This window comes from Mauremys reevesii, linkage group 3 (genome assembly GCF_016161935.1).
Source record: "Mauremys reevesii isolate NIE-2019 linkage group 3, ASM1616193v1, whole genome shotgun sequence".
Lineage (NCBI taxonomy): Eukaryota > Metazoa > Chordata > Testudines > Geoemydidae > Mauremys > Mauremys reevesii.
The window spans coordinates 176,463,956-176,473,582 of record NC_052625.1 but is presented as its reverse complement, the minus strand read 5'-3'; the positions used below and the strand labels follow the sequence as shown (position 1 = coordinate 176,473,582).

Genomic DNA, 9,627 nt, shown 5'->3' with positions numbered 1-9,627 from the left:
ATAAACTTGTTCACCCGTCGCAGGTCTAAGATGGGCCTTAGGCCCCCTTTCGCCTTCAGTATGAGAAAATACTGGGAGTAGAAGCCTTTTCCCCTGAGCTCCCATGGGACTTCCTCCACCGCCCCTGCCTCCGTGAGGGACTTCACCTCTTGAGTTAGAAGTTGCTCGTGAGATGGGTCCCTGAAGAGGGACGGGGAGGGGTGTTAGTGGGGCAGGCGGGAGGAGAACTGGATAGAATATCCCCTCTCTACCGTGGAGCACCCATTTGTCCAACGTGATGCGGGACCAGACACGGTAGAAGGGGGACAGACATGACCCAAAGGTAGGGGTGGAAGGATCCAGAGTCTCGATTGGTAGGTCTCCCTCGACCGTACCATCAAATAGGGGGTCTAGGCCCCGATGATGGCCTCAACTGGCTCGACGCCTGGCCAGAAGGGTGGCATTGGGGACGCCTCCTGCCATTTCTGCCCCGCCTGCGACCCGGCTCCTGGCGAGTCTGTAGCTGGTACGGGCGGGGGTCTGCCTGCGGCCTAAACTGTCTGCGCTGGGTTGCAGGGGTATGCAAGCCTAGCAAGCGAAGCATGGCCCTCGAGTCCTTTAGGCTATGCAGACGTTTGTCTGTCTTTTCAGAAAATAACATTTGCCCCTCGAAAGGGAGGTCCTGAATTGTCTGCTGGAGCTCATAGGGCAGGCCCGAGACCTGGAGCCAGGCTCCCCGCCTCATGACCAGGCCCGTGGCCAGGGTGCGCGAGGCTGAGTCCGTCACGTCTAAGGCGGCCTGGAGGGAGGCTCAAGAAATCAGTTTGCCCTCCTCCACTAGGGCCGAAAACTCTGGCCTCGAGTCCTGGGGAAGGAGCTCCGCAAACTTCGACATGGCTGAACACGTGTTGTGACCATATCGGCTTACAACCGCCTGTTGGTTGGCAATGAGGAGTTGGAGGCCCCCTGTGGAGTACACCTTTCGGCCAAAGAGCTCGAGTCTTTTCACGTCCCTGCTCTTTGGCGTTGACCCCTGAAACCCCTGACGCTCCCGCTGGTTGGCCGCATCCACTACCAGGGAGTCCGGGGGGAGGGGGTGTACAGGTGCTCGTGCCCCTTCGAGGGGATGAAATAGCGCCGCTCGGACCTCTTGGCGGTAGGGGCCAACGAGGCTGGCGTTTGCCATAGGGTGCGGGACGTATCCGCTATAGACTTTATCAGTGGGAGGGCCACCCTGGATGGCCCCATGGGAGCCAGGATGTCCACAACAGGGTCCGCATCCACCTCGATTTCCTCTGCCTGGATCGCGAGGCTCTGCGCTGCTCTGCGGAGCAATTGCTGGAGGATAAGAGTGTCCTCTAGGCCCGGTGCCGCAGCCGTGCCCGAGACCGCTTCATCCGGGGAGGATGACGAGGAGAGTACCTGGAGCCGTCCTATCTGCGGTGCATGCAGTCCCTCAGGGTCCTGTAGCACACAGTACCGTGGTTGCGGTGCCGGTTCTGCGTCTAAATGCGGAACCGCGACCGGTACCAGGGTCGCCAGCGAGCGGCTTGGCGTATCATGCGGTGCCTGCAGAGCCGGACCTGAAGCCGTCGCCGGTGCCGCTGCCCCGCTAGGGGGTGCTGTGCTTGAGAATGGCACACCCGTGCTCGGCGACGGTGGAGGAGGCAGCTGCGCCGGGGCCACCGAAGTCGAGGACACCGATGCCGATCTTGATCGCGGGCCGAACGCCTGGCCTACCGACTAGTGGTAGGCCCAGGGAGTCCAAAACAGCCACTGCGATGGCGGCTGCCATTGTTGCTGCCACTGTGGGTAACGGTGGCGGCTCGCCCCCGACTCCGACCTCCTGCTCCGTGACCGGCTGGAGCGATAGGAGTCCGCCTCTGAGTCTGAGGTCTCTGAGTATGAGGACCTGGGGGGAGCGGCACCCGGTGCCGATGGAGAGCGGTGCGGAGGTGGCGGTGGGCCTCTCGCCTGGTCCGGTGCCGTCCTCATGGCGCGGTGCAGGGAGGGAGGCGACAGCATGGCTGGTTTGCCCCTAGACTGCACGGGGGGACGGACCACAGTGGGCAACTCCCTGCGGTGCGGAGAGACTGGTGCCGAGAGTCCCATCAGACCTGAGGCCTCCTCAAAGTCTAAGGAAGTCGGTGGCTCCGGGGTCGAAGGGGGGCGTAGGTCTCCGCTGAGGTCCAGAGAATTAGGCTGGTCCAGACTCAACCACCCTCTCTGCAGTGCAGGAGTCGATGGAACCGCCGAGGGCTGTAGCCCAACCTGTCAACCCATGGTCATGGACGGCGTCAGCCTCGGATCCTGGTGGGGTGACCTGTCCCTCACTGGCTTCCTCCTCTTGGCGGGCACCAGCGAAGGCGAGCGGTGCCGCACTGAGGCCGACTTCCTTAGACCTGACTCCGTCCGGTGCCGGGTCTTTGACGACTTGGGCTGGGCCCTAAGTCCTGATGCCGGTGCCGGGGCGCTCCGCACCAAAGATGACGTGCTGGGCACCGCCTCGGCCGGCTCCATGTCCGAGGGTGGCTGTAGTGCCACCTCCATCAGGAGGACTCTAAGTCTTTGAGCCCTGTCCTTAAGAGTTCGCGGGCGGAAGCCTCTACAGATAAGAGCACCGGTCCTTTTGGTGGCTCTCTCCAAGGCACCTTAAACACGCAGAGTGCGGGTCACTCTTGGGCATGAATTTCCCGCAGTCCTTGCAAAGCTTGAACCCGGGGGACCCGGGCATGCCCCAGCGGGCAACGAAAACTCGGGGGGGGGGGACCCCCCAACAACTAAGAACTATATACAGAGGACTACTCACTAACTATCATACAACTTTATACACTAAACAGTAAGGATAGGACACTGCCGACTTGCTACCGCAAGAGAAATTCCAGCTAGCCGTCACCGGCGGTAAGAAGGAACTGAGGGGGCGCCCGGGCCGACCCTACGGACGCTGCTAGGGAAAATCTTCTGGCTGGCGTGCACGCAGCGCGCGCACACCTACTTTGAATGGACACGAACAACCACTCGAAGAAGAACCAGTGCTTTTTGGTCCATGCACTCCCTTCTCCCCAGTTTTATTCCTGAGACAGAAGTGTCTGCACTGGATAAAGAGGATACAGCTGCATGTCTTCATCATATTGTTGCATAACTGCCACTGTCAACTGAGTATCTCCCCCAATGGTTGTACATAGATGTACAGAGAGACTAATGTAGCAACTGACCCCTAATGGACTCTGCAGTTCTAGCCACTGGCGAGGAGACACAGCACCACCTTCCAGACATTTTGGGAGCAATTAGAAAGGACTGAATGAAGGAATCTTCCCAAACTCCACTGACTCCTGCCAGGACAAGTAGGCTGGTTAGCAGCCCCATGTGGGTGAGCAATCAATGTGACCAGTAGATAGCATAGTATCAGAATCATTGTTACATCTCTATCTGTTACCATGAAACGGTTACCCTGCAACCAGAGCTGCTTTAGTTCCATTCATTAGCCTGGAGCCAGACTGAGAAGGGTTCAGGATGTTTGCACAGGTGATGGTGTCATTGGCATTGGTACAAACCCACTTTCTCGGTTGTCGTTCCTAGGATGCACTTTGGCCATTAATAGGCTGGAAGTCTCTGTCTCTAGGCCAGCGATTCTCAAGTGCAGCCCTCAAGGACTTCAGGTGCAGCCACCATGACTTTTGGAGTCCCAGAGGCCCTTGCCCAAAATCCCTGCAGCAATAGCAGCAGCTCAAGCCCAAGCTGGGCCTGGCTGTGTTTCATTATAGTGTAGCACGACTCCTGCCTCTGGCTGCGAGAGGGAACCTGTCCTCTCTCCCGACCCCTTTTGCCTTGATTGACAAGGGGGCAGTGGCAGGGCTCTGATTGGCCAGAGTTCCGTTTCCCAGCTTGCCTCCCATTAGAGGAGGGGAGTGTCACTAATCAAGGGCCACCTGGCTGGCTCTGGGCTAATCAGCTTACAGGGGGAGGAGCCAGGCAGAACCTGGACAGGTTGCATGGTGCTGCTGCTGGGGGGCTGAATCCCAAACATCTCTCAGGCTGGCAGCATTGGCCAGGGAATGCAGGTGCTGCAGTGACTGTAGGGGCCCAGTAGGGAGCTCCAGCTGCTGCTACCGCAGGGATACAGCCAGCCAGAGCTGGAGCACAAGGGCGGGGACAGGTCCAAGGAGCAGCCAGAGTGTGTGGGAAGCAGAAGCGAGCCCAAAGGTTCCAACTGGTACTATGGATATACAAAACTTGTTTGCTAAAAAGGAAGCACAGAAGCAACCAGCTTATATTGAACCCACTACGAGTAACAACCAGGGGCAGCTCTAGGCATTTTGCCGCCCCAAGCACGGTAGGCAGGCTGCCTTTGGCGGCTTGCCTGCGGGAGGTCTCCGGTCCCGCGAATGTGGCGGTAGCCTGCGGGAGGTCCGCCGAAGCCGTGGGACCAGTGGACCCTCCAGAGGCATGCCGCCAAAGGCAGCCTGCCTGCCACCCTTGCGGCGACCGGCAGAGCGCCCCCCATGGCTTGCCACCCCAAGCACGCGCTTGGCGTGCTGGTGCCTGGAGCTGCCCCTGGTAACCGTAACTCTGGCTTGTTGGTACCACTTTCTGCTAGGGGAGCCATGACTAATGCAATGAAAAGAGGATATATAATAGTGAGAGGGAAGAAAAGTATTGAGTTTTGTTGGAATCAGTTCATCCAAAACCATTGCAATTTGTTCTATATGTAAAACAGAACTTTGTGAGATGAAATTGTATGGCACGCAGGGTCATTATAAAACTCATGAACCAGAAGTAGAGAAAAACTATGGTGACAATTTTCTCCATAAGAAAGCTCTTGCAGAAACCCAGAAGTGAAATAGTTCAACAGCTAAAGAAACTGAAGGACTTTGCTTCCTGAAAGGATGAATTACGTCTAACAACACTTAAGGCAAGTTATTGCATTGGCAGCACTGCAAACCATTTTCAGATGGTGAATTCGTCAAACCTTCAGTGCTTTCTGTTCAACCAGACAATCAATTGTTTCATGATATAGCCCTTAGTAATGATACAGTGCAATGACAAACTCCAGAGCTTGACATGAGAAATTTTGTTACAAACTTTTTTTAATTGATGTACTTAGTAATAACTATGTAACTTTTGTGGTATTATTAACAGTACACATTACTCTTTACATTGAAAAGGTTTATTATTTTATTTACTTGGCACTTCCAAGTAACCAAGTGACTAGACTATCCCTAGTATAATATTTTAACTGTCAAAATTTCTGCAGCAACAGCAATAAATGTTTGAGAGCCACTGTTCTAGGCCAGCTTTGCATAGCCAGTGGCCGTGCCCATCTCTATATCGGTCTGTTGTAACCCACTCACAGTTTACTTCATGACAAGGCCTCCCTACTCTGCCTTGCAGACTCCTGGTTTCAGGGAGACATTAGAAACTGGCATAGCAAAGACCCCCCAAAAAGTGTGACAGTTCTGATCACTGAAATTTGAAATCAATGGTACAGTAGGGGATATAATTTCTTTCCCCCAATTTTATCTCTCCATTGCTCTTTCCCTATCTCTCATTCTATTTTGTCCAGTGTCCACTTACCTGTCTGCTTTTAATTGCTTCAAGCAGTAGAAAACTTCAGCATAGCCCCAGAAGTCCTGCATCTTCTACAAGTTACTGGTCCAGAGACAGCAGCTGTCCATCTGTCCTGCAGCACATCTCTCAGAAGGGGGAGAGCGGGAAAGAAAGAGCAAGAGTCACATCTGGCACCAAACAAGCTGCAGACGAGTTTGAGTAGGCACATTCTGTCTGTATGCCATCCTCTACCATTTGGGTATAGCTGGCTGTGCAGGCAATGGGAAGAGAAGTCATCAGCTGGGCAGCAGGTGATGGTATATATGAAAGCAGTGCAATGGTAGGATGGTGAGACACACTGCACCACTGAAAATTCCTAAAAGCAGTGTCCCATGAAACATAGAATACTTGAGAGATCTGTCAAAGAAGATCATGCAAAGGAAGAAGGGAGTCCTTAGCCAAAGAGAAGCACAACTTGTTCTTCACAGGGGTCCCAAACAGGTTTCACCTAATAAAATCCAGAAACTTCCTCACCACTATTGGGATGGTGAACATTTGCCAGTCCCCACATGACATGTACATGGACATTGCAGCACCAAAGATTATTAATGCACATTTAAGAAAAGTTACAACTTGATGTTGGTATTGACAAGATTTTGATACACAACTTCAGGACATGAGAAAAAGAAAGAAACTAACATTTTCTTTTGTTTATTCCTCTGTCTGTCTTGTTCAGATAGACTATTTTTGGGAGAAGAGACACCAGCACTGGAAGATGTATAAATAGATCTAGTAAAATCGAAGCAGAAGGACTCACAGCAGGTACCCACAGTAGCTTGACTGCTCAGCCAAATTTCATGTTGTGACTGCTAAATGGAGAGAAAATTATTATGTTAACAGTTGCATTGTCTTTGCTGAACATCTGTATTTAGAACCATAGCTACTGAAGCTGGGGATGGTGGGTGGGTGAGAAGGCAAAAGAGAATAATTTCTCTGTTGTGAGTTATGAGATCTGTCAATTCTGCGATATAGGCACTTGCCAATGCATAAACTGTTTTGGACCAACTGCTTTTTCAGATCTGGCACTAGTTCAGTGCCCTTTGAACAGGCCAGCAGGTAGAAAAGACCTCTTTTTTATCTACATCTTTCTTCTGCTGTCTGTGGACACCAAACTTCTTTCTATACCTACTTCAGTTTCCCGAAAGAATGTAGTGATTTCTTGTTTCAGTTGGTGCCTTTCTGAAAAGGATGGTCTATTCTTCACAACCAAAGAACACTGTAATATACAAAAAGAGAGGGTGGCTGCAGTACAAGCTGGCAATGTCCATCATTACTTTGTTATTTTTAGCTATTACATCATTGGAATTAATTCTGTGCCACTCCTTATTCAAATTAAGGCTAGAACCTCTGCTTTAAGAGTATGAGCTTTCAGTGAGATTTATTCATCTGTATTTATACCAAATATTGACAAAGGCATACTTGGTTTTTACTTTTTATTTTTACTTGGTTTAATATTGTGTTCACAGAGTGCACCCTGCTGGCTCATAACAGAACCAATGAAAATGAAAACTTCAAAAGTCATTTGGGCTTTTAAATGTGTATTAGAAAATCCTAACCCTATTCTTTTCTTATTCAGGTATCATTCACTTGGCCCTACAACTATGCACAGTTCTACTGCACTTAAAAATGAACACACTAACACTTAGTGAAGTATTAAAAAAAAAATTGCTAAACTATGGCCTTCTGCCCTGACAATTTTAAGCTGGAATTTTGCAAAATGCTTTATGTTTCTCTTGTGGGTAATCCCACAAAATGACAGTCATTCGTGAAGTATAATGGGACCTTGGGCTTTTTAGGCAGCACAAACATTTGTCCCATCCACAAAAACCCCAAAACATCAGCTCAAGGGACAGAAGAAAAAAAATAATCTGTTTTTAATCAGTTTCAAGAACAAACCTTGCTACATTTTAATTTCTGGATCTCCACACAGTTTAATTTAGACTACTTTGAGAAATTTAGGCCTGCAATCTTCTAGGCAGAATGGACTATGCTCTCTCCTTCATATACACCTCTACCCCATTATAACGCCACCTGATATAACACAAATTCGGATATAACACGGTAAAGCAGCGCTGCGGGGGGGATGGCGGGGCTGCGCGCTCCAGCGGATCAAAGTAAGTTCGATATAGCGCAGTAAGATTTTTTGGCTCCCGAGGACAGTGTTATATTGATGTAGAGGTATATGTCATTTTTGAGGTCAGTCTGTTCTACTCTACCACATTAGAATAGGTCCTGATAGTTGAAGCAAATGACTTTTGATAAAATCCTGTCAAATATTTCTCTCTTACAGGAGATCTGTAGGAGTACAAAGAGGAACATGTAGTCATTTATTGCTCACCTCAGGCCCAGTTCAAAGCTAACTGAAGTCAATAGAAAGACTAATTGATTTCAGTGGGCTTTGGACATCCCAGAGCACCCAATTCTACAAGATCCTTACTCAGACCATGTTGCACTTCCCCAAACTTCCGGTTGGAAGGAGTGTAAACAAAAATGAAATTACCAACACTAAAAGGGTAACAAAATGTGTTACAAAAGGAATGAAATACGTACCTCTTTCAAATAATATAGAATATTTCAAAAAATGTCGTAACACCTGTCTCAGTACATTTGTTGCATACAATTAACATTACACTAGGAAAAACTGAATTAGTTGTGCTAAAGAATAATAGTTGGGAAAGAGGGCTCTCTCTTCCAGCTAACCTAAGTGTGCTATGCAGGCTAGAAGATATACAAATGATGAGTGTGTGTGTGTGAGTGTGTGAGAGAGATATTGTGTATATATGAGAGAGATGGGGGGTGTATGTGTATGCAAGTGTGAGAAAATTAGTTGTGCATGAAAATGAAAAACTGTGGTCTGGTCTACACCTATACTTAGGTTGATCCAGCTACATCACTCATGGCTGTGAGAAATTTCTCACACTGTGCGTTGTAAAAGGTCAACCTAACCCCCAAAATAGACCCAGTTAGACTGAGAGAAGAATTATTCCATTGACCTCACAACTGCCTCTTCAAGAGGTGGATTACCTACATCAATAGAAAATCCCTTCCATCAGTGTAGGAAGTGTCTACACTACAGTGGCACAGCTGCAGCACTGTAGCTGTGCCATTGTAGTGTAGACATACCCTAAAAATATTGGTTATACCTAGATATATTCACTCAGATCCTGGAAACCAGCACAAAGCCTGTGTAGCCAGACGGTATATGCTGGGGATCTCCTCTCTCCTGAAATATTTTCCCATTTTAGTACTTCTGCATTGATTTAAGTGTGAATTTTATTTTGGTTTTGAAAAACAGATCACATTTGAGGACACCAGAAAAGAAACTAATTAGCAGAAGAAGTTTTACATTGTTCCTCTTGTGTGAGCAGCAAATAAATGCCTGGAATACTCCCTCTCAGCTATTTTCTAGAAGAGATGATTGAAGAGAGTTTCTATTCAAATAGGAAACAAATAACAGCTAACAATGAAGTGAGTTTGTTTGATTTGCTTTATCTAAAGACTATGTGGCGTGTATACTCATTATATAAATATCACACAGACAGTGATGGAACTAATCAGGAAACAACATATAGTAGCAGAATAACCTGGCTGTGGTTTGTTTTAAGTAAATTCTTCAAAAACATCTGAGTGCTACAAAAGTGGCATCTTTCAGGAGGTACTCTTTGTTCTAGAGCCAAATAAGAATCCTGGTTTTAAGGTCCTCCCCAAAGTGGCCTCTGTATGGCTAAAGGAACTGGTTTCAAAATACAACCTCACTTCTCAAAGTTACTATTTTAAATCAAGCCTAGGTCAGGAGTGACCAAAAGTTTCTACCAGCTGTTTTATTGCCTAAGTAAGATGAGTTGGTCTCATCCAAATTGCTGTAAAAACTTCATAAAAACTGCTAGTGTGATTGGCATCCTTCAGTCTCAGAAGAAAGGTCAAGGACAGAATGGGCTTGGAGGATGGAACCACTCTCTTGTTCCTAAAGGTTCTGGATTAGCGTTAGGGAAGCCTGCACTACCTCTGTATCTGTTGTGTATAAATAAGTCTCTGGCTGCC

The 9,627-nt window shown here is 48.7% G+C and overlaps 1 long non-coding RNA gene across 1 annotated transcript; it reads left to right on the top strand.

The window, feature by feature from the left end:
- The first annotated feature begins 5,690 nt into the window (after positions 1–5,690).
- Positions 5,691–9,009, top strand: LOC120400517. Its single transcript, XR_005595882.1, has 3 exons — positions 5,691–5,837; positions 6,263–6,348; positions 8,882–9,009. It is a non-coding gene; the product is annotated as an uncharacterized LOC120400517 (long non-coding RNA).
- Positions 9,010–9,627: the final 618 nt, after the last annotated feature.